The sequence below is a fragment of the Ixodes scapularis genome, unplaced genomic scaffold (assembly GCF_016920785.2).
Source record: "Ixodes scapularis isolate PalLabHiFi unplaced genomic scaffold, ASM1692078v2 PGA_scaffold9__187_contigs__length_104089568, whole genome shotgun sequence".
NCBI lineage: Eukaryota > Metazoa > Arthropoda > Arachnida > Ixodida > Ixodidae > Ixodes > Ixodes scapularis.
In genome coordinates this window covers 5,661,154-5,686,999 of record NW_024609884.1, presented here as the reverse complement: position 1 = coordinate 5,686,999, position 25,846 = coordinate 5,661,154, and the positions used below count along the sequence as shown (strand labels likewise).

The 25,846-nt window shown below is 46.9% G+C and overlaps 1 long non-coding RNA gene across 2 annotated transcripts; it reads left to right on the top strand.

Moving 5' to 3' along the window:
- Positions 1-1,055: 1,055 nt before the first annotated feature.
- LOC120836972 lies at positions 1,056-25,193 on the top strand. Of its 2 annotated transcripts, none has more exons than XR_006076867.1 (4): positions 1,056-1,129; positions 8,231-8,445; positions 23,787-23,920; positions 24,876-25,193. It is a non-coding gene; the product is annotated as an uncharacterized LOC120836972 (long non-coding RNA). The 2 variants fall into 2 exon arrangements; XR_006076868.1 differs by lacking the exon at positions 1,056-1,129 and adding an exon at positions 4,636-4,846.
- Positions 25,194-25,846: the final 653 nt, after the last annotated feature.

The window sequence follows — 25,846 nt, the reverse complement described above, 5'->3', positions numbered from 1 at the left end:
TCCGGTGCTGCGAAAGCCCTCGCCCCCCAAGGTCATTCGGCAGTCCGCACGTCGGATCGGACGGTTTCGTCGTACATGTGTTTCGCGCTTTATCCTCTGATTACACACACTCTGGGGAGGAAAAAAAAAAAAAAACTAAAAAACTTCCACATTCTCTACTGCGTTTGAACATCCAACGCCAAGGACGAGGATGCGGAGAAGCTCCTGTTTGCGGTCGCACTCTGATAATAGGGAGTTGTAGTGGATCGTTTTTCTCCTCCGCTACGGTATCCCCGAAGGAAACGCCGCAGCTGCGCATGCGCGCCGCCAGCCTTCTCTGCATAGTTCAAGGTCTCGGGGCGGATTACGGAGCGCTATCCGGGTGCTTAGCGGGCTACGGGAACGGTCTACTACAATTCCCTAATAACAACTATACTTTCCTGAGGGAAGGTGCACGGTAACCTTCAGGGTAACCTTCTCATGTAAATGAGTATTATTATTAGTACTCGCGAAAACTAGACGTTCGCACTTTCACCCTTTCTTCAAGTCGGGTGGGATAGACGCCGCCGACAAGAGAGCAGTGCCTTCCCGTTGCGTGCCCCTGATAGGACTGTTTTGCGATAGATGGGTTCACTCAGCTATGTACAGCCTCCAGATTTTTCACCAATATCGTGCGAACGCCAACCGACCGGTAGATCAGCGTCTTATCGCGTCGTGAAGCAGCAAGTCAGCGAGGCGAACGCGTCGCCAACCGACCGGTAGATCAGCGACTTATCGCGTCGTGAAACAGCAAGTCAGCGAGGCTAGGCATGTGCTTTCTGCAACACGTGCATAGTCTCGCTGACCTATTCACGAAGAGCTTCTTAGGCTACGATCACTTAGCTAAGAAGTTCGTAAGAGGAGAAATCGGCATTCATGAACGCGTTTTGAAAGAGGCCCCGAGTGCCGGGTGCAGTCCCATCAGGCATAGCGGCCAAGAGCGGGAATCGAGGAGATGGCGGGAGAAGCAGACGCGTGAAAACGAACGCGCCTCGCAGCTGCACTTGATGAATTCCTCAGCTCTTCTGAGGGCGAGACCGGCGAGACGACGAGCTTCTTACCATCACCGCGATTACCGGCGATTGCTGCGGTTGCAAGGGGTGCCCTAAAGGTATGAACTTCGTGGAACGCGTCGCGAGGTTACCCAATCGGTATACGGTGATAGCACAAGGGAATGTAGCAGCATATTATAGAACCTGCCTTCAAACGTAAGCGTTTACGGTTGCTGACGATTCTTGCAGTTTCTTAACATATTGAATTAAATTCTTTATTTGTGTTCCACGCCAACACTATAGAAGTTAGGCTGGGCTAAAAACAGGGAGTCGAACAGGTCATTTTTCCTGTTTGATTTGTGTTCAATTTTGTCCTGGTTCAGTTCTGGTTTAGTGATGATTTTGAAATAACGGTTCGGTTAAAGGTTCCACCAAGCGCGAACCAGTTTAAACCAGTTCTTAAAAAAAGAAAGTCCACAGCTCCCAGTCATTATAAAGAAAATGTTAGTTAAACACGGCGTCATCGGCATAAAAAATATTAGGTCATCAGAAGCTGCGCTGCGGAAGCGAGGACTGCAAAACAAATCTATGCCCTATTTCATTTTGTGACCTTGAATTTTAATGCAAACACCGCTCGATGAAGATTACGTGGTTATACAGGTGCTTGAAAACAGTACCAAAGTAGTGTACTCACATGTGAAGTCAATCAGCCAGCACGCACAGTGATGCCGTGATGGTAACACGCACCACACTCGCAAACTACCCACAAAATACAGATTTGTTGAAAATTATTAAGACAGCAGGAGTTTAGTCTGCCAGAGTATGGCAACATTGTTACCATCTGTAGATGAGAAATTTATCCGCTGCAGTGCGACTGCTAGTGTGGGGTCTTCAACGCATATCACGCAGTACTGATGCACAAGCACACGCCGGTACGATGGTCATCCAGATCGAAACTGCACCCACACCGCACGCCCGAACGACTTGCTCAAACGACATAGTTGAAAAGGAGAAAGAAAGCAAAGGCCCGTCGAAAGACGATTAAAAGAAAGAAGGAAAATACAACGGGCGTCTTGCTGTTTCTAGAAAACTTGTGTGCGCACACACACACAAAATTACTTCAAGCAGCGTCAAAAGCTCTGGGCGAGTGGCGTTCCGGTGACCGGCGTCGCAGTGTTGTGCCCGTCGTGGCTTTGCTTCTTGGTGCCTCCAGATTTCGCCACTGCGGAACAAATGTGCCGACAGCCGTAAGCTTTTAGTTTTCACTTCCACATTTTTGTTTGCTTTATCCTTCCTTGAGGAATATTACTTGGAAGAAAGAAAAGAACACACACACACATGTGTGCACAAACAAGAGCTTTTTAGCCTCTCGGCATAGTTAGTAATACTTAGTTTCACTTTACGACGTGCCGTGATGGACACTACAAGCTGCACGGGGCAATCCCTAGTTCGTAGCTTGTCTTGTGACTTTGCGCTCTCCGTGTCGCTCCGCCAAACTGCAAGGACACGTGGCGCCCTCAGAGCCACGAATAGGCTCCTGTGGCTCGTAGCATCTTTTGCGGTTCATCGTAAGGTAAAACAAAGTGTACACCTCCACGCCGACTTGCCGACGCCAATTCGTGCTGTACACGGATGGGCAAAATACGTGCAAATATGTATCGAAATACAAATACAAAATACTTTGTAAAAAATGTATTTAATTACAACTCTAATTACATTTCCAAAAAAGAATTTAAGTATAAGATGCAAATACATACAACCAAATGTATTTGGTCTCCTCCAAATACTTTTCGAAATACATTCCTCAAAATTTGCGTCAGCGACTTCAGGGCACCTGCAACAGGTTTCTGTGTATCTCATTTTAATTTTGCATCACACACTCGGGAGTTAATCTGCGATAGTAACGTAATAGAAATATAATCACAAAAAAATGTAATCACTTGGACGTAATAGGTGAAAAATGTGCAGAGCTTCAAGCAGCTTTTTTTTGTCGATTACATTTTGGTATAGACCAACGAAGAACCGAGACGACCAAGATGCGCAGCACTAGCTAGAGAATGTTTTATTGTTGCAACTCGCACCAGTTACGAAAATCTGGACGACCCCCGCATTTAGAATATTCCAGGCAAAAATATGGATGGAAATCAGGCTGGAAAGCATCACAAGTTGTCACAGGCACTTATTTAGCCAGTCTGCCCATGAACGTCGATTTCGTCACTATTCTTGCCCTGGACTAGCGCCGTAATCACAAAGTCACTAAACGCTTGTGCTTGATTGAGAGACACTGCATTCGGTGCAGAACATAGTTTTCTTCCTGCTCTGGACAGTGACAATAAATTTGAGGGATGCATTTCCGCCCACAAAACTGTATTTAATTACAATTGTATTTGAAATACCCACATTTTAGTATTTAAATACACACATCAAATACATTACCCAATTTGTAATTAAATACAAATGCAAAATACACAAAGTATCTTAAATATATATTTCAAATAGTATTTGAAATACTGCTCATCCCTGGTGCTGTATATAGACGAGAAATATACTTATTTGTTGCATTAATATTCAGCTGTCTTCATGTCATTGCTGTTTGTTTAGTCAAAACTGAGCCTCTGATACCACTGTCGCAAATATTTAATTGACTTTGCGCCGCCATCCGCAGGAAGGCGCAGCTCACATTTCATTACATCGAACCGTTTCCATTGAATCGGTAACCCCACATGAGATTAAAGGGGCCCTGCAATCATATTTAAGGGTCTAACTTTTTTTGCGGTTTCCACGTTTGTTTGGGTTTCGGGCACGCCAGCGGGCACGGAGAGAGTAACTAAATATCAGTGCGTCATATTTTAACTGGACGACGCGGAAACGTCCTCCACCTACGGGGGTGACGCACGGTGTCGAAAGCGTGCAATAAGTGAGGTCTTTGGTCCTGGCCTTACTACTGGTCAGAGCTGCTAAAAGCTTTTTTTTTTAGTCTAAATACAAAATATAAGGGGCGCGAACTGTTTCAATTATGTATGAAAGTAGTTTTTGTTCAGTATTTTAGATCAGAAAAGAAATAAATGCAGTTTATAAAGTACGGAAAAAAGAAATGACCCGTCGACATACCCGCCACCAAGCGGTGGAAAAGACAGCGCATACTAGAAAGGGGTAGTGGGATCAGTCTTTAATTGCGCAGCAAATGCAATGCGAGTTGCCCTGGTCGCCCGCTTCATACAGCCTATCCAACACATGCTTTAGTGGCGCCCTCTCAAAAGTTGACATGGAGTGCGGCAGCCTGAGTGCTCGCTGAGCTAACTACCCCTCCTCCGGTTGACAGCCACGACCAACGACGTCATGAAGGAAATTATTTTTTGCTTGTTTTTGCAATTTTAATTTGCCTATAACTTTTAAAATAAAGTGAAATTCGAGAAAAGAAAAGTTTAATTAAGTTACTACATTCAGTGCACTCAGGTTCGGTGCAAATTAAAAACCAGTCAAAAAGTTGTTGCAGGGCCCCTTTAAGGTTCCGTTCCGATTCGGGCTCAACATCAAATGTTTGATTTTGGTGAGAGTTTTCAGTTCGGTTGGACACGCTTGTTAAAAGCTATATTCTAATTGTGCATGATCACAACAGCCGCTTTGTTGCATCTCGCGGTGCCAAGAACGACACCTTGTCCGTCTACAACTATTCAGTTTTGGTTACTTTACTGAGGATGTGCCATTTTCATCCTCGAAGGAGTATAAGCTAGTGAGACAATGAAGACGTCAGTCACCTCCGGTGCAATGATGCTGTTTCAAGAGCCACTTACCATGCGCTAACAAACTGTGCTTTTAAGCCCTACATGGAAATCGTAAGCCCTACATGGAAATCGACACAGCGCGCATAAGAACCGAGCCCATTCCATTCCCACTTCATTGCGGGCAAAAGGCATCTAATTCCATTCCCATTTCATTCCCCCGAGCACTGCCGCCATTCCATTCCCATTCCATTTTGAGGTCGTGAAAGTGCGGAATGATTCCGGAATCATTCCAGTTTCAGAGTGGCAAATCCGGAACACTGATCCATACGGTTTTTATTTCAGCTCAATATCGCACAAAACAAGGAGATAGAATCGATGAGAGTCCTTTTTCGATGACAGCGTTTGTCACCGCTGCCTTGGAAAACAAGGAGATGACAAGGGGAAGAGATCGACCTCTTAATCTAAAATTGAGGTCAGCGATCAAACTATTAATACGGGAAGGGTCCATAAGGGTCGCATGGGCATATTCCATGCAGCAAGCAGCCGGTCGTGGGCAGGCTGTCTCGGCGGAGGATCGTAGGAGCAGGTTGGAGTGCTTGCTAGGCCTATATTCTGCCGAGCTCGCCCTTGGTGGTCGCTTGGTTGGTGGGATCGTTGCCATTGTAGCTTTACCCGGGTTTGTGGATTGAGCATTTATGTTCATTGTGGTCGGTTTCAAGTACTTCTTTCTTTTTTCTTGCTGCTTGAAGTCGGGATGTGCGAGAAGAGCATGTAGAAAAATAAATGTCCATTGGTCGTTTCGACCAAGTAACTGAGCAATGCTGTCGGCCATGTTGATTTGATCGTAAAAAGTGCGCAAGACAGCTCCGGAGCTGTCGTAGGATTCCATCGTAACCTATGCAAAAGTTATGTTAATTTTGTTTCATGAATATGAATTTGTTATGTTTTATCGTATGCACATTTTTGGCATAAGATTGTTTCGTGAATCTGGCCTCAGCTGTTTCACGCTGCGATAAGGCGCTGATCTACCCGCTGGACGGCATTCGTAAGATTATTAAAAAAATCTGGAGGCTGTACATTCACCGGTGATAGATATGGAATGCGTGAGGGAGTATTAACATGTCACAATTCACCGTTGTTCTCCTGCCCCCATTCGCGCTAGCGGCGGCATTTATTCGTCGAACGACCTTTCATAGACAGATAATTTCGTCAACACAGCTATGTTTCGTCGACAGATTCATTTCATGTCGACAGCATCGAGGTTTCTACACATCCCCGGTGGCCAGCAATTCAACGGTAACGAGAAGCTTAGGTTCTCGTCACCATTGACGAGAATGGTGACCAGCAATTCAACGGTGACAAGATCCACCGATGACGAGAAGCTTACTTCTCGTCACCGGTGGATCGGTTGGGCAAACGGAAGAGAAGGCAAACAGTTAAGATCAGCAGGAATCGCAGAACGTGCGTCGCAAGGAACAAAAAATGAGAATACAGCACCGAAGTTGCCAGACTGGAAGGCACACGGGAAAGTTATGCGTTATTTATGGCGAAAGATATTGAAGGAAATGTTTCTTGCATTTTCGAACATTCGATGACAAACTCTATCATAGTAGCTAAACTTTCTTCGTACCATCTGAAGCAAATAAATTGGTCTTCAAGTACAACATTACTATATTTTGACTTAAAATACCATACTAGACCGATAACAACCAGCGGAAAAAAAGGATAAACAAAATGACTGGCTTGTTTCACCGATAGATGGCGCATCTTACTGCCCAATCAAAAATAATTATTGTTGTTCTATAACCAGCCGTTTATTACAGTACCTAGGTACTTTCCCCTTCCTAGGCACCGTGGTTTACCAAAATGGGTTTACCATCGCTTCGAGAAAACCGGCCCAGGAGTTAAACAGCTAAAGTCGCTTGATGTAGCATCGAATGCGCCAGTGCACGAGGCACGGGTCTCGTGCAAGCAAATGGCGACGCAGCGCTGAAGGCGGCGCAGCGCTAAAGGCGATGCAGCGCTGAAATAAGCAGCCCTTGGAAGCGAATGGTTGGTGGCACTTGGAAGAAACTAAAGCGTGGATGTTATCAAGGGGCTTTAGGCATAGTGCGACATCATGCTAGGGAAGGATGGGACCCTGCTTGTGGTTGACTTTGCACCACGAGTACGCGTTTTTAAAGGCGAAGGATGCTGCCAGCAGTTCGGGCATGCGCAGGCAGCCACCATATTTTCGAAAGAGGTACCTAGTTTTCGACGTGCAAACTTAAAACAATGCTGAGCTTACACTGATGGTGTTTGAGCAGTACGTGCAGAATTTCCTGGTGCAGGTGTGATTGCGTTATGAGGAAACAAAATCAATATGCCGCCGACGAAAGATTTTGACGCCATGGAGGGTTGTGTCATGAAAAGAAGCTTTAGTGATGGTTCAAGTCGTATAAATTGCTGGGATCCTAGAGTAATTTGGCGAGGTGCAGCTGTGAGCTCTTCCAGGTGATGAAGTTTCTGATTTTGCGAAGCGCTGGTAAACAACAAAAGGGTCACCATGTCGCATTTACTGGTGGTTGTCGGAATATTTGAATATTGGCATAATGAAGCCAAAGGCGAAGGGTGTCCACGTGGGAAATGGATGAAGTCGCTACAAAGTCTCGAACAAATATAAATAGAAAAAACACGACGCAATTTACAGAGGCTCCCGCCAAAACTGGCCGTCAGCTTGACCACTAGCATAGTGGTTGTTGGTGCTCCGTCTGCACTTGCACGTACCCGACTGGTTTAATCTCAAGTCGTAACTTACAAAAGTGACCTTTAGGGTGCCAAACTCAAACCTTCGGTTTCCGCCACCAGTCCCAGAACAGCCGTGACAAGGAGTTCTTTGTGGCTTTTCTTTGGAGAAAGGAGAAATACCGCAATCAGTTTTATACTATGGTCTCTGACAAGATGAGATTTCCAGGGAGAAGTTTCAGTTGTCGCGCTACCTTCGATGCGGCTTTGATGTCTCACAAGCCTCGAGCGTGTGCTCGCAGCCAAAGCACCTCCAGCTCGGGGAGTGTGAGCTGGAGGCCTGGCATCCTTGCCGTTCTTACCTTGCCAGTGGCTGTAGCTCTTAATTTCTCCTAACCAGAGTGGTAATACGGAGGATGCTTTGGCGTCGGTAAAAGCTCGCGGAACAACGGGTCCACCTATAGTCTGTGCATCCGCAATTGATATCTTTGTTGAATGTCATTTGTAGGGATTAGAGGAAAGGTTTACAGGCAGCATTTACGGTGGGAAAAGGTGGGGCTTCGTCTAAGGTGTCAGTGTTGTTCGAGCAGTTCTCTTCTACCCCTCGCTCCTCTTGTTTACTGTCGAGCAGCGGGCGAGCATGCCTTTCGGAACGACGTTCGGCGCTTTTCGCAGAACGCCGGCAATCTGGCCGCAGTGTCTTTATGGTTTGTTGGGACATGGGGTTTGCTTGAAAGCTTGCTAAAGTGTTGCGGTGTTTTCCGATTGCAGGCTGGGCATCCACCGGGCTGCTTTCAGCGGAGTGGTGGTGCGTGGTGCTCACGAATGAGACGCAGTGTGCCAGTTGTTTCGTGCAACTGTGCCGATTGATCTGAGGAGAGACATTCCTGTCGTGCGCCCACCGGATTCCTGCCACCGCAACTCGTCTCCTTCGGAACCCCGCCTCGCCGGAAAGAACCGTGTCGTCATCGTAAGCTGCTTCAACGGTAAGCGTTGGCGGGAGTAGGAGGCGAGTACTTAGCTTTTGGTACAGGTTTATTGCTGCTTGTGGTACAGGGCTGGCTGGCTGTTACTGCCCCAAGGCATCGTGGTTCAAGCATACAAGTTTCACTTCAGCTCTCTTAAAGAGGTACTGAACTTCCCAAGGACATTTTTTTTAAGTGTCTTGATTGGACATGTATCTCCCCGATAGAAAAAAAATTTCAAGCGCAACATTATCTACTATCTATGTTGCAAGGCACTTTGCGATTCTGTAACATGCTTCTAATTCAAAACGAGTTGCAACATAACTTTTTGGGGGGGGGGGGGGGGGGGGGGGAAGGGAGGGGGGGGGGAGGGGGGGAGGGGGGAGGGAGGGGGGGGGAGGGTGAGGGAGAGGTTTATTTCCACGGCAATTATCTAGGCACTTAATAAATGTTTTTAGTAAACATTATATTCACACGGTGTTTTGCTATACTGGGGCTACTCATAGTTTTGAAATTAGCCGCTCCGCACATGTGATATGCATGGTCGCCGCATGTCGGCGGCACATGTTTCTGGTAACTGCAGTACCGGCTCTTCCGATTCTGGCTTTTAATGTTTCCCAGATTTGAACTCTGAGGATGGCAGCTTACCAACCGATAGAGAAGCTGTGTAAAGCAGGTCTGGTTCGGAATCTGAAACCGCCAGGATATCGTGGTAATGGAACTTGCCAAAATGAAAACCGAATGAAAGAAAGGTGACAACATTTTCTCCCTCAATATTTCCATTTGATGCTTCTGAACCTGAGTAGCTTGCAAGGCTACAAGAACTTACATGCCCAGCTAAATAATTAAGAAAAAAGCCTGTGCATTGGCCCTTTCTTCATGTTATTCCTTTGGAAACAAAACCTGACCACGTGAAAACATCTTTTGGGAAAAACTATGCACTTAAGGGGTTAATGAAAGATTTTTTTGGTTCCGTGTTATTTTTCGTAGTTTGGGCACGTGCAGAGCAAGTCATTGCAGTCTTTGGTAAGGATGAGACCGACATAAACATTTGCACCTAAAATTATGTCTGCACTATGACCATGACATGAGGGTGACACGCCACACTTTCTGTTACCCTGCAGACTTTCTTTCTATGCCAAAGAAGCTTTTTGGCATTATTATTCACCATGCTTGGCTCGCCGCTTACTCTGTGCAGAAGAAATTATGTGGGACCCTTTTTTTTTCTTCTCTACTGCCGAATTTGGTACACAACCCTGCTCTTCAGAGGCTTCAGTAAGGTCTTTGCTGTGGCTGGCTCGACCATTTCATTAAATTGGGCATGACTTAACCTTGATCTGTCGTGCATGAGCTACTAGTGAGTAGCAAACTCTGAACATTTGGCATCATGCAAACTGAGTGGTTGGTGCGAGCCTATCCACACCACCAAAAGTCAAAACCAGAAAGTATGTACTTTATCATATAATAATGATGTTTATTTCCACCATAAGATGGCGGCAATCAGGGAAAAAAGCTGTCGGGTGCAGCTTGACGGGTCCCTAGCCACCTACAGAAAGCAGCAACAGAGCCGGGAAAAACAGTAATCAAGCGAAAACAAAAAATTGTACAAAGATCGTTGCTATCACAACATTTTAAGCACAAATTTTAATTTTTTTTTTTTAACATTAAGGCATGACGGATAGCAGAGATAAAATCATACAAAACTAGGCACAAAGACTACAAAGAAAGGCAACTGCCTTTAGCTGTTGGAGAAAAAGGGTGATTTTACTTTTCTTAGGGATAACTTATCCCAATCCATACTTTTTAGCCATATACAAATTGAGTAGATTGTATATGATATTTGTGATGTCTGTGCCAATTCTTTTTCATGGATACCTTTGCCATTGTTGCAACATTGGAGGTTTCTTTGGTTGTGCATGGCTGTGCTTCTGGAACACTCCATGTGAGTGGATGTAGTCTTTGATCTCCGAGTTCATTCCAGGCCAGAAGATGCACACTCTTGCTCTTCGAAGATAGCTTTCACTTCCTTGGTGAGATCCATGAGGAGTTTATCAAATGCGTAAGCATTTATACCTCTGGTGCATGCAGCCGTCTTTTGTTTAGACTGTCATAGTTCACTGGTCTCATGTGGTTGCGGCGCTGTTCCTGCTGTGCTCTTTCGCTTTGTTTGTGTGCTCGTTACGTCCACTTTCCCTTGTTCTTGCGGGGGTCACAATGACAGGAGGTGCAGTTCACCACGCATGCACCGTCATGCATTTCCCAAATCACTCGGAAGTGCACGCGTGCGGGCTTGGTCGTCGTGGTTATTGTGTCGTCTTCTAGCTCATTGCCGCTTCGAAACTGCACTCGCGTTAGAAAATTCATACAACTACGCATACCTCCGTGGCACACACAATGTCCAAATGTTCAAGAAGATTCCTGCTCGTCGTACTTCAGTGTTAGTGTAATATTCTAAGTTGAAAAGGGGACCAAAACTACATGGTAAGAAAAGGTGGTTGCTGTCCAATGATTGAAGCAGACGCCCGGAGGCGTAGGGAAGCAGACCAGCCAAGTCAAGGGTCAGCGAGCATCTGTTCTTTTTCCGCCCCGCGCAAGGCGCGTGCCGTTCGCTCGTGTTTATTGCACGGTCGGCGTGAGACCGGTAGCACCATCTTTTTTTAATTCAAAGAATACAACATTCTCCCTCTCTTAACAGAAAAAGAAAACCCGGGAGGGGAGAATTACGTTAGGACACTTAAATATTAAAAAAGAATGCACTAAAAAAAATCGAGCAAGTATCATTATCGCATTTCACGGAAACGTCCAGAAGTACTGTGCAAAAAAAATATAGTGATACCTGACACTGCGCAAAGTCTTAACACTGGCAGAAAGTCTTAATACCTGCAGTACACAAAAGTCACACGCCACAGAAAAGAAAAATTGTTCACACGATTGTCTTTAAGAGCACAGCTTTCTCAAAATATTTCACGTAAATGTAGTAACTCCGACTTCCCCCTTCCATGAAAAATAAATTTGTACTTGTAGGTAAATGACTATTTTAAGATATTTCAATATGATGATACATGTTACAACAAATCAAATGTCCAGGGCACCTTTGTGAGTGTGGTTAGTAGGTTAGTAGTGTGATAAGCATGCAGTGTAGTTTGTATTCAGTGTTTGCCATGGACATCTGTTGTTGCACCTTGGCCAAGGTTTTCCTATGACAATGAGACTGTTCAAAACTATGCATGATAATCAAAATAATATTTAAAGCACATCACTGGACTCAACCTGCCCACTGTTAACTGACACCGCCATGATGTAGTCCTTGAACTTTGCCGGAACTCTCTTCTTGCGGGGTGGTCGGGCTGGTACCGGTGGTGGCGGTGAAAGAGTAGGCGGAGTGTGGTACTGCGGTTCAGTATTTAATGTTGAGCTGGGCCGAGATCCGAGCGGTGTGCTCGCCCTCGGCGGATGGAAGACTGCGTCGGACGGCTGGGAAGCCTGTGCCCCAGCAGACTTTGAAGGAATAGAATGACCCTGGGCCACAGCAGGTAGGCAAGGATCCACGGCGGACCCAGGTTCTGGACCAGCAGGACCAGGAGACACAGCAGGAGGAGGCCCACTAGGCCCTGGCACAGCAGAGTGCTCAGGTTGCACAGCATGCCCGAGGTTTCCCAAGGAACCCAGGCCAGCAGCTGTAAATGACGGATCAGACTCCACAGGGAAACCCGGTTCGGGAAGCGCAGCATCTGGTTCCCCAGGAGAGCGGAGTACTGGCTGCCCACTGTACCCTTCAGGTGGCGGAGAACCACCGACAGATGCTTGGATATTATGTTCAGGAGCACGGGTAGATGCATGGTGGACCAAAGGATGTGTATGTATATGCCTATAAGTGGGAACATGCATTTTATTTTCATCTTCATCGCTATCCCAAGACTGATCAGGAAGGTCCACAGGAACAGGAGGCAGACGAGATGTCTTTGTTAACTTCATAGCATTCCAGCGTCTACCGTCGTCCAGTCGATATGTGGCAGGTCCCAGTTGTGTATGTATCCAATGAGGTTCAGAGTATGTACTATGCAGTTTATCATGATGATTGGGCTTGAATACACGAACTGTTTGCCCAAGACGAAACTGTGGCGGTCGTACAGCACGTTGATGATCAAAGTAGGACTTCATTTTCTGTTGATATACCGTATTTACTCGATTCTAAGCCGGCATCGATTCTAGGCCGACCCCGCAAAAACGGCAGGGCCGAAAAAAAAAAAAAAAAATTCTCGATTCTAGGCCGACCAAAAAGTATAGGAAAAACACCATAAATTAAACACAGAACGGAATTTATCTGCAATGTACAGCACTATTTCGGTCACTAATCCGACGGCATGCTCACGGTTAATGTCCGCATTTTTTCTGATCATTCGTCATCCTCACTCGTATCTTTGTCACTGACCACTTCCCACAACGCGTGGTCATCCGTACCGTCCAGGGCATTCGAGATGCAACACTTTCGGAACGATTTTACTATCAGTTCCGCCGGGATGTCGTCCCATGCGGCCGCGATCCAGCTCGTGGTGCCTTCCCTTCCGCGGTCCTGAGAACGCCATTCTTGTTGCCGCACATGCAAAGAGCTGACCACGCTGCTTTCTCCAGCGACGCACATTTTTTTCGTCCACGCCGAAGTCGCGCTGGGCTTGCAGGTTGGACGAGTGTTCAGCAGCCAAGACAACTTTCCTCTTAAAAGCCGCGGAGTAGTGGCATCGACTGGTCGATGCCATAGCGTCGAGTAGAGACGAACGTTCCGTGCGTTCCGTGGTACACAGCGTATCTTCCCGAAGCGATGTAGACAAGATGGCGTCCCGCTGTCATGGCGGAGCCGGATCCTCGTATCTAGGCCGACCCCCGAGTTTCGGATTTAATTTTTTTGGAAAAACTATCGGCCTAGATTCGAGTAAATACGGTACGTGGACTCTTTCGGGAAGCTGATTTCGTTTGTCGGAGAAGTTATCTGGAACTTCCTTCGTAGGCATACCTTGTAGATCAAGTCTTGAGCGATGAATCCGCCCGTGGAGACGTGATGGTGCAAACCCAGTTGCAGGATGCACAGTTCGACGATGTGCTTCTAGATGATCACGAACAGCATCAGGAAGCGAACAACCTTTTACTACAGCGAGTTGGAGGCAAGGCTTCAGGACACGATTAAATCTTTCGACCTGCCCATTACATTGAGGATGATACAGAGCTGTTGTCCTATGTTCAATACCATGCTGACGCAAGAAATCTTGGAACTCGCGAGACACAAATTGGACACCATTGTCAGAGACAATCTCAAATGGAAGTCCTTCCCGGCAAAAAACGTTCTTCAGGAACGATATAACTGTGGCTGACGTTACGGAAGATGTAGCTTGGACTTCGGGCCACTTAGAGTGGTAATCTATGAGAACAATGAAGAATCGCTGAAACGGTGGCGCATGATCAATCGGGCCAACAATATTGATTCCGAGCTTCTCCCAAGGTTGGCTTGGAAACTTGATGGGCTGTAGAGGAGCTGGTGCCGCCTTGACTGTTTTGTCCGGTGAGTGACACACTGTGCAATTTTCTATCTTCACTTTGATCTGTTGGTTCATCTGAGGCCACCAGTAGTGTTTGCGGATTACACTTGTGGTTCTTGATATTCCTTGGTGGACTTCATGCGCCAGTTCAATTATACAATCACGTAGTTTCACAGGAACAACCATCTTTTCTCCTTTGTATAGAATCCCTTCGTTCAAAGAAAGTTGATCTCGTACCTGATAGTAAGGTCGTAGATCTGCAATTGAGTTATTGTCTTGCGGGCAGGATGAAGTAGTGTAACGAATCTTTGATGGCAGGACTGTGTCGTTGGCCTAGCCTCTTGAAAACCTTGTTTAGACAATGGAGCCATGATGGTAGAAACTACTTCCTCGTCGAACTTCATGCCTTCTTCAGTGTCGGGCACTGGTAATCTTGAAAATGCGTCAGCGACGACATTGGCTGCCCCTTTCTGAAATTCCATCTTGAAATTGTAATTCAACAGTCTTGCTGACCAGCGGGTGATTCGTAAAGGACGAATTCCGGAACCTTTGTTTGAAAGTAAAGTAACCAATGCTTGATGGTCAGTTCAAATGACAAACAATCTTCCCCACAAGTAAGCATGCCACTTCTCACAGGCCCAAAGACATGCGAGTGCTTCCTTTTCGCCAGTTGAATATCTGCGCTCAGCATCAGTCAATGAGCGAGATGCGAAAGCCACAGGACGAAGTTGATTACCATACTGTTGTTGTAAAACAGCACCAAGACCATATTGTGAAGCATCTGTTGCCACGACTATAGGTAATGTCGGGTCAAACATGGACAAAATAGGAGCTTTCTGGATGGAAGCCTTTACATTCTGGAAACTAGCCTCCACTTCCGGAGTCCAGTTGAAATGAACACCCTTACGAAGAAGTCTACGCATTGGCTCAACGATGGTGGAGCAATGTGGGATGAACTTACTATAGTATTCAACAAGACCCAAAAACGCTTTTAACTTTACTGGATTTGAAGGTGTTTGAAAATTTAGGACTGTATCTACCTTAGATGAAAGGGGTGCTAACCCTTTCATGGAAAGAAGGTGTCCCAAAAATGAAAGTTCTTGAACTCGAAAGACACCTTTACGATTTAATTTCATTTCCGCTTGGGAAATACGACACAACACATGACGGAGGTTCTCATCGCGTTCCTTCAAAGGGGATCCATAGACGATGATATCGTCCAAGTAGAACCAGACACCAGGACAGTCCTTGAGAAGTTTAGACATGATTTGTTGAAATGCTGCGGGTGCAGATGCCAACCCGAAGCAAACTCTCTTAAATCTAAATAAGCCCTCATGTGTGATGAAAGACGCGAGGTCCCGACTCACCGGGTCGAGACGAACTTGATGATATGCAGATGCCAGATCCAGTTTTGAGAAGACTGCTGCTCCACGCAAAGAATTCAAAAGTTCATCAATATGAGGAAGCGGAAATGAATCTATGAAGACAGCTTTGTTCGGCTCCCTAAGATCAACACACATTCAGATGTTACTGTCTGGTTTCTGTACGATGACGATGGGTGACACCCATTCAGAAGCATCGACACGTTCAATGACACCCTGTCGTTCTAACTTGAAAATTTCTTGAGAGACACAATCCCTTAGAGTCATCGGGAGACGTCGGAGCTTCGATTGTACAGGTGGAACAGTATGTCGCACCTTAACCTTATCTGTGTGGTTTTTTACCAGACCCAATCCAGGACTGAAAAGATGTTTGAATTCTTCGAAACCTGGTGGCAACTTGGATGTATCTCGTGTGGATGCATTTGATGTAACAGGAACATTGCTTGTATTTCTATGATGACTTGTTGGGTCTATATATGCAGAACTTGATGGACTCGCCTTCGTAGGATGATGGTGTGGTCGTTGAAGTCCTTGACTCTCAGGATGGTGTTACGGACTTGAATCGTCCAGGACTTTCGGTGTGGTTTCTTAGAAACCAGAAGTGAAGGTGAAGATGAAGGACTGTTTACATCCAGAGCTGAAGCCAGTCCGGAACTTGCAGCTCGTTGCAACCCAGAAGATGAAGGACTGTTGATATCCGGAACTGATGCCAGTCCAGAACTTGCAGCTCGTTGGAAACCAGGAGGGAGCGTGGCTTGATGGGACGACACGGTGGCCGGTCGTTGCTGCGGTTGGGTCGCTGATTTCACATCAGGTCGTGGTGCTCCTCTCCTTTCAGCTGTGTTGGTATATAAACATTGGTATTTAGCACCATTCAAAACAAGCTTCAAGTCGCGGACAGCATCGATGCCAAGTAGTGAGCGTCCAGTCTTAGTGGTGTAAAATTCCAAAGCCGCCCATCGATCTTTAAAGATTACTTGTCCAACAAAGCATCCCAGGACAGGGATCGCATCCTGCATGTAGTGTACGAGAGTCTTCGGTGGTGGATGTAACTTTATGCTGTTATCCCTGTTGATTTCATTAAATGCACATTCACTCAAGATTGATACTAAGGAACCCATATCAACAAGGAGGTGGAAAGGAATTCCATTTACCGTGATCTCTGCAATGAAAGCGTCTCGATACACGGTGCCGCTGTCGCCTCGCTCCGCCATCTCGACAGGAAGCGGGTTGTCTTCCAGGAACGTCACACTTGACAGCTGATCCTGAGCAGGAGGGGGATCCGCCAGGCCCACCAGGTTAGCCCTGGCTCCTCTGGACTGCCGGTCGGCGAAGGTTCGCCGCGAGTCACGGCCTTGCATTGGGAACGAAGACTGACGCCGGTCATACATGAAGGCAGAGGACGGTGGACGACGGCTCCGACAAACTGCCGCGAAGTGGCCCAACTTCCCACACAGGAAGCAGGTTGCCTGAGCCGCCGGGCACAGTGCGCGTTCATGATTATGTCGGCCGCAAAAGTAGCAGGATCACGACCTCCCCATCCAATCCGTGGCGGAGCAGGATCACGACCTCGCTGCTGCGGAAAAGACCGCGCCGTAAACCGGGGCACGTGACCAGGGACGGCCGGGGCCCAAGACATCCTGGATCCAGGCTGCGACGGGGTGTATCCATGGTAGGGCCACGGGTGGTAGCTGGGTTGGCCATCTTGAACAGCACCGGTGGAGGAAGACGGCCATGGACCGCCATCTTGAAAGCTCGGCCGACTCGGCGTTCGAATGGGCACGCGCTCCTGGACGCGCTGAACTTCAGCCGATGCCGATGCCCGGGGTTGTTCGTGACGATAAAAGGATTCCGCCTTCTTCGCGGACTGCTCATATTGAAGCTAGCTAACTGGATAGACCTAGATTGCATAGGCACCTCACTGCCGGTACATTCTCGAAGAATTCGATCCTGGACGCGTTTCGAGTCCAACCCTTCCAGGAAAGCCTCACACAACCGTTCATCTAGGTTGTCCCCGAAAGCACAAAACAAGCCCTGCCGGCGCAGCTGGGCGAGGAACTCGCTAACTGTCTCTTTGGGACGCTGAATCATCTCTCGAAACTTCCTGCGTTCTAGCAAAACACAGCCGGAAAACTCAAAGTGATTACCGACGGCTTCTAGAAATGCGTGGAACGCGTTGGTTCCTTCAGCGACGGGCGTCTCATCGAGTTGAAAGGCATCCACGATGCGCTGCCCTTCTGTACCCAGCAAAGAAAAGAGCATGGCTTTCTTACGACGAGGTTCGACTGTGTGTAACCCCGACGTGTCAAGGAACGAGAGGAAGGAACGCTTCCAGACAGGCCAAGCCACGGCTGGCGAACCGGGTACAGCTAAGAACACGGCCGGCGGAGGGAACACTGTCGGCCCGACCGACGCAACTGACGACGTTGCAGTGGAAGAAGGAGATGAAGTTAATTTTTTTTTAAGGGTTATATGAAACGCAAAAGTGGAAGTACTGGGCGAGGTTGTGTGCAGACAGAAACGCACCCTCAACCCCTAAAGACAAGGATACCCAGGCGAAAATTTTCAACTCGGACCAATTGGTCCCAGTTGCAACTGGTTTATGGAACAATTCCCATTTGCAACTGGTCCCAGTTAGAGTTGTCCAACTGGTCCCAGTTGGAGTTGGTCCCAGCTGGAATTGGTCCCAGTTACAACTGGTCCCAGTTGGAGTTGGTCCCAGTTACCGCTGGTACCAACTCCAACAACAATGAAACACGGCACAAAATGGAAGGTTGACAAGGCTTTATTGTCAAAAACTTGGAGAATGAAACTAAATAATAGGTTCGGTGACGTAAACGCACCGGGTTTAGCCACTTGCTTGCGACGGTTGAATCGCTTTTTCAGAGGTAAGATGGAAGATCGGCCGCTGGCGTCTGTTATAGTGAAAACGTCCTCAGCTTCTCTCCCCACCGCGTGAAGAAAGGTGCTCACCCGTGATCCCGCGTTGCGCAGGTGAAGTCCTGATAGGATGCGGTAGCGCTCCCACCTTGCAATCTCTGTCACAACAGTCGAACGTTTTTGAGGTAGACCTCCCGCCATTTTAGCCATTATACTCTCCGCGGCGTTTTCTCTTCCGCCCGGTCTACGTGTTTCCGGTTTTTCCTGGGTGCCCTCCGATCGCTGAACTGCATCTTTCCATCCTCGAAGTTCACCGCCGCCACCATGGTGTGTGTACAGTTAGGTCCAAAGAAGCGCAGCTGTAGTTTTGACATTTTCATGACGACGCCAACTTGGGTGATGGTGACCCTCCTCTACCGCGTCCGTCCGACTCCGGCGTCAGCATAGGCAGCGCCATCTGTCGACAGCGCCTACCACTAATCCGCACCCGCGTGCCACGGCGGCCGGCTAGCTCTGATTGGAATTATAAAAAAAAGAAAGATACTGTGGGTATTTAAATAAATGTTTTATATATTTTAATAATGCACTAAATGTTCATTAAGGTGAACACATTTTGTCACTAATTATATTTTCCAATTAAAAAATTATTTACTTAATTAAAATTTTTATATTATTTTTATAAATATATAAATGTACCCAGTAATTAAAACAATCCCTATTTGTATAAATTTAAAAATGTAAGTATTTTTAGTTTACTTCATTAGCAAAGGTGAATAGACCTCCAACTTGTCAAAATCATTGCCCCGTGTGAACTGGGAACGGGAAAGGCATTTGAAGTCCGACTGGGAATCGCTCCAACCAGTTACTTTCCTAACTGGTCCTAGTTCACTCCATTCCCAACTGGGAATGGTTCAAACCAGTTGACTCCCAACTGGGGATGGTTCAAACCAGTTGATTCCTCATCTGGTCCCAGTTGGACTCCTATTGGTCCCAGTTGATTCCCAGTTGGTACCAGTTAGTCCCAGCTGAAAGCAGTTGAGGTGCCAACTGGTCCCAGTTAGAAATTTTCGCCTGGGCTAAGCCTATACAAGAACATGGAGAGGCGCCGAAACGAAGACATCGGAGCACATATAAGGGGAAAAACACACATGGCCCCAAACATTGCTGGAGTTCTAGCCGAATTCGCTTGCCCCCGAGAGACCAAGCAGCCCTCTCACACCGTACCCGGGCTGGACGGCTGCTGTGTCGTTGATCTCAAAGGTTGATCAGTTAATCATTTGAATTTCAATTTCTTATATGTTGTCACAAATGCGGCTAGGATTCCGCGTGTTTTCTGAGATTTTTCTCATGAAGTCGGAAGATGTTTGTTTTTAGTTCATTTTTCGCTGATAATTCTGGGTTTATCAGAGTTTATTTTTGTCAAATTCCCAATCTTTTAAATTCGGATTTAATTTGCCTGTGTTGTTATAATTACAAAAAAAACTTCAAAAGCAAAATAAAGTCCGGGTACCATGACCCACTGTCTTGAAGGAACCTCAAAGGGCAAACCCCTTTTGTGAGTAGTTCTACGTATATATTTCAAAGGAAACTGAAGTGGCATGCCCCAGGACCAGTGACACTGTGCTCATATAAAGTTTATTTGTAAAACACCATCTTTTTTTTTCTGTCGTTTTGATTTTGAAATTTTGTGTTTTTCAGAAAAATATATCGACGGAAAATGTACCGGCGATTGTTCTCGATTTTCGTTGTGGTTGGCTTAGGGGTTCTAGCATTCACTTTTCGCCAATTGAGGCCGAAATAAAGTATGTTCTGGCCTAAGTATGCTCACGTGCCTAGGAGCCTAGGAGCGCTTGATCTGGTTGTGGCAGGAAGTATCATATTTATTTGAACCTAGGCCGCTATTGATTCTATGCCGACCCCTCAAAAATTGAAAGAAAAAAAAACAACCCTCGATTTTAAGTTGAATCAGAAGAAAAAGAGAAATGCAAATCTACCAATTAAAAATAGAATAATATTGCCACGTGCGTCGGCGAGCGAGCGACTGCGTGCGTGGCCGAGTGGTTACCGCGCTTGACTGTCGCGCGGAAAATCTAGGTTCGATTCCAGTCGGTGGAATGCCCTTCTATTTATTCTTTCAACATTGCGTTCTCGTGAGTTCGAGAACATTCTCGACTGATCGAGTTCCGAATTTTCTGGTCGAGAATGTTCTCTAACTCACGAGAACACAATCGTCGATCTGCGCGTCAATAACCAGGGACTCCTCTTCTTTGTACGCCTTTTATTTACGGAATATTTTTTCAGTGATATATGTAGTGCAACATGGAATGGTTCACTCAATATATAGCTCTGAGTGGGTATCTTACGCTTAATGGAGACCAATACCCATGAGGAAGGACATTCCTTGGTCATCCTGCTGAGCAACAGAGCGCAGCCACAACGGTAGAGTAGAGAGCCCTGTTGGAAAATGACTAGTCGAGGGCGATCCTGTCTCGCGCCTGTGACATTTTTCGCTGAACAAGATTGTGTCTGGGACTGAGGACGAAGAAGAAGTGTTGGTGGCGCGAGGAGGGACATTTTGGTTTTGGAACGACGAGGAAGCAGGGCAATTGTCAGGATGGATTTTACCGTGGGCATGTAAATATTAAACCAAGTCCTTTTTATAAGTCAGTTCGTTGCCCCACTCATTACGCATAAAGCCCCTTGCCGTTTATGCCTTCTTTCTGAACATTATTTGTTCCGATCTTTATGAATGAATATCCTCTATGCAAGATATAAGCGACGCGTTGTATATGACATGTTCGACTCTAACACCGCACCGTGAACTTCTTTCATATATCGCGGGTGCATTAAAATAGTCACATCTTCAATGCTAAAGTATCGGGTTTGTTAGTGCGGTAAACATACAAATACCCAAAGGTCATGCCATAAATGGCTTACGTGTTAGGCAGTAGGGTGTCCAGCTAAGTGAAAGCTACGGTGGACCTTCCCGTGCTTTGTTTGTTCCGAAGCAAACAGGCATTCACTCGACTTTTGACGTCAGGTGGTCGACAGGCTGGTTCATCTTCTGCTTGACAGTTGGGTAAATAAAAAAAACTAGGCAACGAGGCAGCGACGGCGCTGCGCCAAACAGACCAACCCCCCTCCCCCCATCCCGCTTTCTCCCCTCCTCCTCCTTTTTTCCCGCACGCGCACGCGTATTCAGACGAGCGCTTGCCTGCGACCTTGATGTAGACGAGAAACCTCTTCCGCTCGTTCTTTCCCCTCTGTTTTTGTGCTTCGCACAGGTAGCGAAGGGCGGAATACTGACGAATACTGTTTAGTTTTATACGGTTGGTCGACAGTGATATTTAACCACGTTGACCAATATTTTACGGTTATTTTTTATAGTGTACAACACTCCCGCATCAACTGGAAGCCAAGCCGCAAATAGCCGTGCAGTTGATGAAAAAGGGTGGGGTTGCTCAGAAAACATTTCTGAGCTTCCCAGAAAAGTATAAAAACCGGTCGAGTTCGCGCAACCGGCAGCCTTGAAATTTGGCGAGTGCTGATTTTATCGGATTTATCTGAAAATGCAGAAGCCACATGGGCAATAATTATCTTGGGCCATTTTTTCCTAGTTTGTACTTGGGACCATTAGTTCCGGGACCATTAGTTCCGGGACCATTAGTTTCGGGACCAGTTATTCCGGGACCATTTGTTCCGAGACCATTTATTCTGGGACCATTTGTTCTAGGACCATTTGTTCCAGGACCATTTGTTCCAGGACCATTTGTTCCGTTTCCCGAGAAGCTCATTGGGGCCAACTAACTTTACGCTGCCTAATGGTACGTTTACACTTGCGGATCCGCCAGCGAATCCGCCCAGCTTTTGCAGCTGAGGCGAAACGCTGGGCGGAAAACGCGGCGGCGAGCCGTATGGGTCCGGGACCTATTTCTGCCGCCGAACAAGGCGTTTCGCTGACCGGAAGTGACATTGTTGCGCAGCGCGACGCTGCCTACGTCATGAGTATGCATTGTTCTGGGAGCAGCAACGGCCTGGGAGAGACAACCGAGCCCGAGGTGGGACCTTTCGCGCCTTCTCGTCATATTTGACGGAATGTTACGAGAACAGCTGCCGCAGCCGGCGCCGCCGCTCGAAGGAAATATATGTAAATGCAACCCGCTCGTCGCCGCCACTGCACCGGATTTCTTCTCAGATGTAAACATACCATTAAAGTACACGCAGGGCTATTCACAGACCTCCAGCTTGTTATCCCTTGTCAGTTTCGGTTTCCTCACATGTCATAGTAGTAGTAATTTGGGAGCAATTTTTTTGTGAGGACATTCGTCCTCGCAAAAAAAAAAGAACAACAACAACAAAAACATCACACATGCAACATACACCGCAGCATTCGTTTCAATAAAGAACAAGCACAAAACAAGCATTGCAACCAGATAATTGATAATATGGTGGTCCCAATAACAATGCGAGGCACGCTGCGCTAACCGCATACGTTTTGCGGTAAAGATTACTGTTGCGTAGGGGTGTGCGAATAGTGATTTTTGAAACCGAATCGAATACGAATTGAATAATTATGGCACTGAATCGAATACGAATAGAATAATTTTCAAATAGTAAGTTGACTGCTACTTAAGGAGAGTACTGATTAAAAAAAAAAAACTTTCTATAATGTGTCTTAAAATCATTGTAACAATCCGACTAGACGACGATGATTAGACTTCTACGATATATATTTAAATAGAGACAAAAGCTACTAAATTGTTAGAATGCCAAACATAATATCAAGGTCCACGCGGATGCTGAACGTAAAATCACAGTTCGCGCGGAACTAAGAAAAAAAAATCCTACACCTTATCAGATTTTTTTTCAATAGCCATATGTGAGTGAGATGAGACAGTACACTATACATCTGATTTTCGCAGATGAGGAAATTGAGAAGGCTTGTTACGTCAGCTTGAGGTACTTATAGCTCCCATGCAAGAAAGCAAGCTTTTCCACGTGTTCTGCAGCAAGAGACTCTCATTGGCTTGTCACAGTGTTCGAGCACGTTGCGAACAGTCTCTCGCTCGCAACCTGGGTTGTGGGAATTGCCAGGTATTGTCGCGCCTCACATGCGATAGTTTTATACTTTTCTTTGCCTACAGTTTGCTACCAGTGGAATGGGCAATAGATACGTGGCAAAACTGGAGTGTGAAGGTAGTCGTAGACCTCTTGTATTAGACAACTTGGAGCATCAATCTTTTTCGGCAATACCTAGATGTTTAATATCTTCCACACTGAAGGCTGCTCACTGGTTTGAGATTGCTGTTCGGTGCAGCTTTCTTCGGACGCGAGCTGTGTTGAGTATGGTACGTCCTGAAGCATTGTACTTAGAAGGAACTTTACATTCTCTTTTTCTTCCTCGCTGTAGCAGATGTCTTTAAATCGAGGACCAAGGGAGGTGGCGAGGGCATGGGGTGACTCTTTGTTTACGTTTAGGAACCTTGTTTTCACTGATCTCAGAAGATTCTGGGAAAATGCCTTGCCTTGAGTTCCACTTGCGTCCTCAGAAAGCAACATCTTCACACAGTGAGCAAGTGGAACAACCATGGAAAGCGTTGGGAAAGACTCGGCACAAGCAGCTGTTGCGGTATCTTCAATTGGCTTCAGCACCAACACCAAGGCCGTACAAGACGCCATTCGTCCGTGGTCAAGTTCTCAAAGGTATCGGTTTCTGCCAGGTTAAGTGCAACAGCGGCCTAGAGCTTCAACAGGCGTGCCAGCATGGCGTACTTACTATTCCATCTTGTGGCTACATCTTGTAGCAGCTCAAGAGGAACTTATATGCCCATCCTCTTTTGTTTATCTATCAGTCTTGCCCTTGCACTGCTGCTCCGTTTGTAGTACCCCACATTTGGCGTGCACTTTGAGGCACACAATTGCGAATCCCTTGGTTTCTTTGTTGGCATCTTGAACGCCAAGCTGCAAGGTATGTGCAGAACAAGCAGTGTGCACCCACGGCGTTCAAACAATCGCAGAAACAAAGTTCCAGGCGTTTCAGTAACCATGAAGCAAGAAAGCGTCAGAGGTATGCCCCACTCCTCAGATATGTCCTCGATCAGAGAACGCACATTCTCCGCAGTGTGGCATTCACACATGCAGCGGTACGCAAGCACAATGCAGTAAAGGCACGAAGTTCTCACTCATCACATGGCATGTCACTAACACATAACTGTCGCCAGCTTGTCCAGCCGTCAGTGGTGATGGCGATACACCCCACGTCCTTCCATAGGACGCTGTGCAGCAAAGTGTGGAAAGCATATCTAGCAGCATCATACATTTCCGGTACGACAGTCCTCGAGAACGTCGTTCATTCGAGAGGGAACGTTGTACTCGAGCACTGCACATTTCTTCAGCTCCAGAAAAGCTGGTTCCACTGCGACTGTGTAGCAGTGCAAGCCAGTTGCGATGACGCTGCCAATTTTGTTTGTTACTGCCCTGGCGCGAACGCTCTGATTACTCAGGCGGGGCTTGAAACCCAGCATCATACTTGCTTCCTTGGACTTTGGACCATGACGTTGGTCTGCCATAGCAGCTGCGCTTTCATACTCCTTGCGGGCCCCGGATGACGCTTCAGGCGATTCAACAAAGGCGTCGTCGTGTTTGTTTGCGTTTTCAGGATGGCGCCACACACAAGGAACTTTAACGAGAGAACCAGAGAATTGCTGCAGAGTCCCAGGCATTCATGGCGGACGCCTTGGCAGCCGCCGTTGGAAGGGCCTTGGCCCATAACGTCACCGCCGGAGGGCCTCCGCCCCAGTCCACCCCCAGCCCCAGCCGCCACCCGTCGCCGCCTTCGGGGGACACCGTCTCCAACCTGGAGCTGACGCCCAGCCAACAGTCGCTGGCCTCCCAGCTTGAGTTTCAGCCCTCCGCTTTTGGGAATTGTCGAGTTTTAGATACCCCATGAATGACATTAGGTACCTCATAGTTTAGATACCTGGTATACCTCATGACATAATAAAATACATGGCACCAATTACCTGACACTCCAAAGAATATTTTGTATTTCTTGTTTACATTTTTTTTTCTGTTCAGACGTCCCGCACAACGGTTATGGTTGATGAAAACCTGCAAAGAATGATATACCTTATGATTACATAACTTCCCATTTCTGCCTTAGAATCATAATACATTACAGTATTGCAATTTCTCCTTAGTTTGGATTAGAGTAGAAACTCTACCCTCTTCCTTCTCCTTTCTACCTCGTACGCTGTCTGTTGTTAATGTAGGAGGCGGTAGCAGCACTTGAATTATTTCGTCAACTCCACGGATTCACTGGGCGTGGTGTGGAGCCGCGACTCCTCAGCCTCCAGGAGCTGCAGCTTCTGGACGTAGTTTGCGATCTCGAGGTACAGGGCCACCTTGACGTCCGCCAGGTCCTGGATCTCCGCTTGCGGCCGGGAGATTTCCTCGTCCTTTGCCAGCAGGTCCCGGTTGTGCATCTCCCGCTCATGGTCCAGCAAGTGGACCGGGAGCGTCTCTATGGATGCCTGACTTCATCCGAAACTAGTTTTCTTGCTCCTGCCAGCAAACTGGTTCCGAGCTCGGTTTGTCTCACCTCTGTTGCCTTGAGAGCAGCTATTGCAT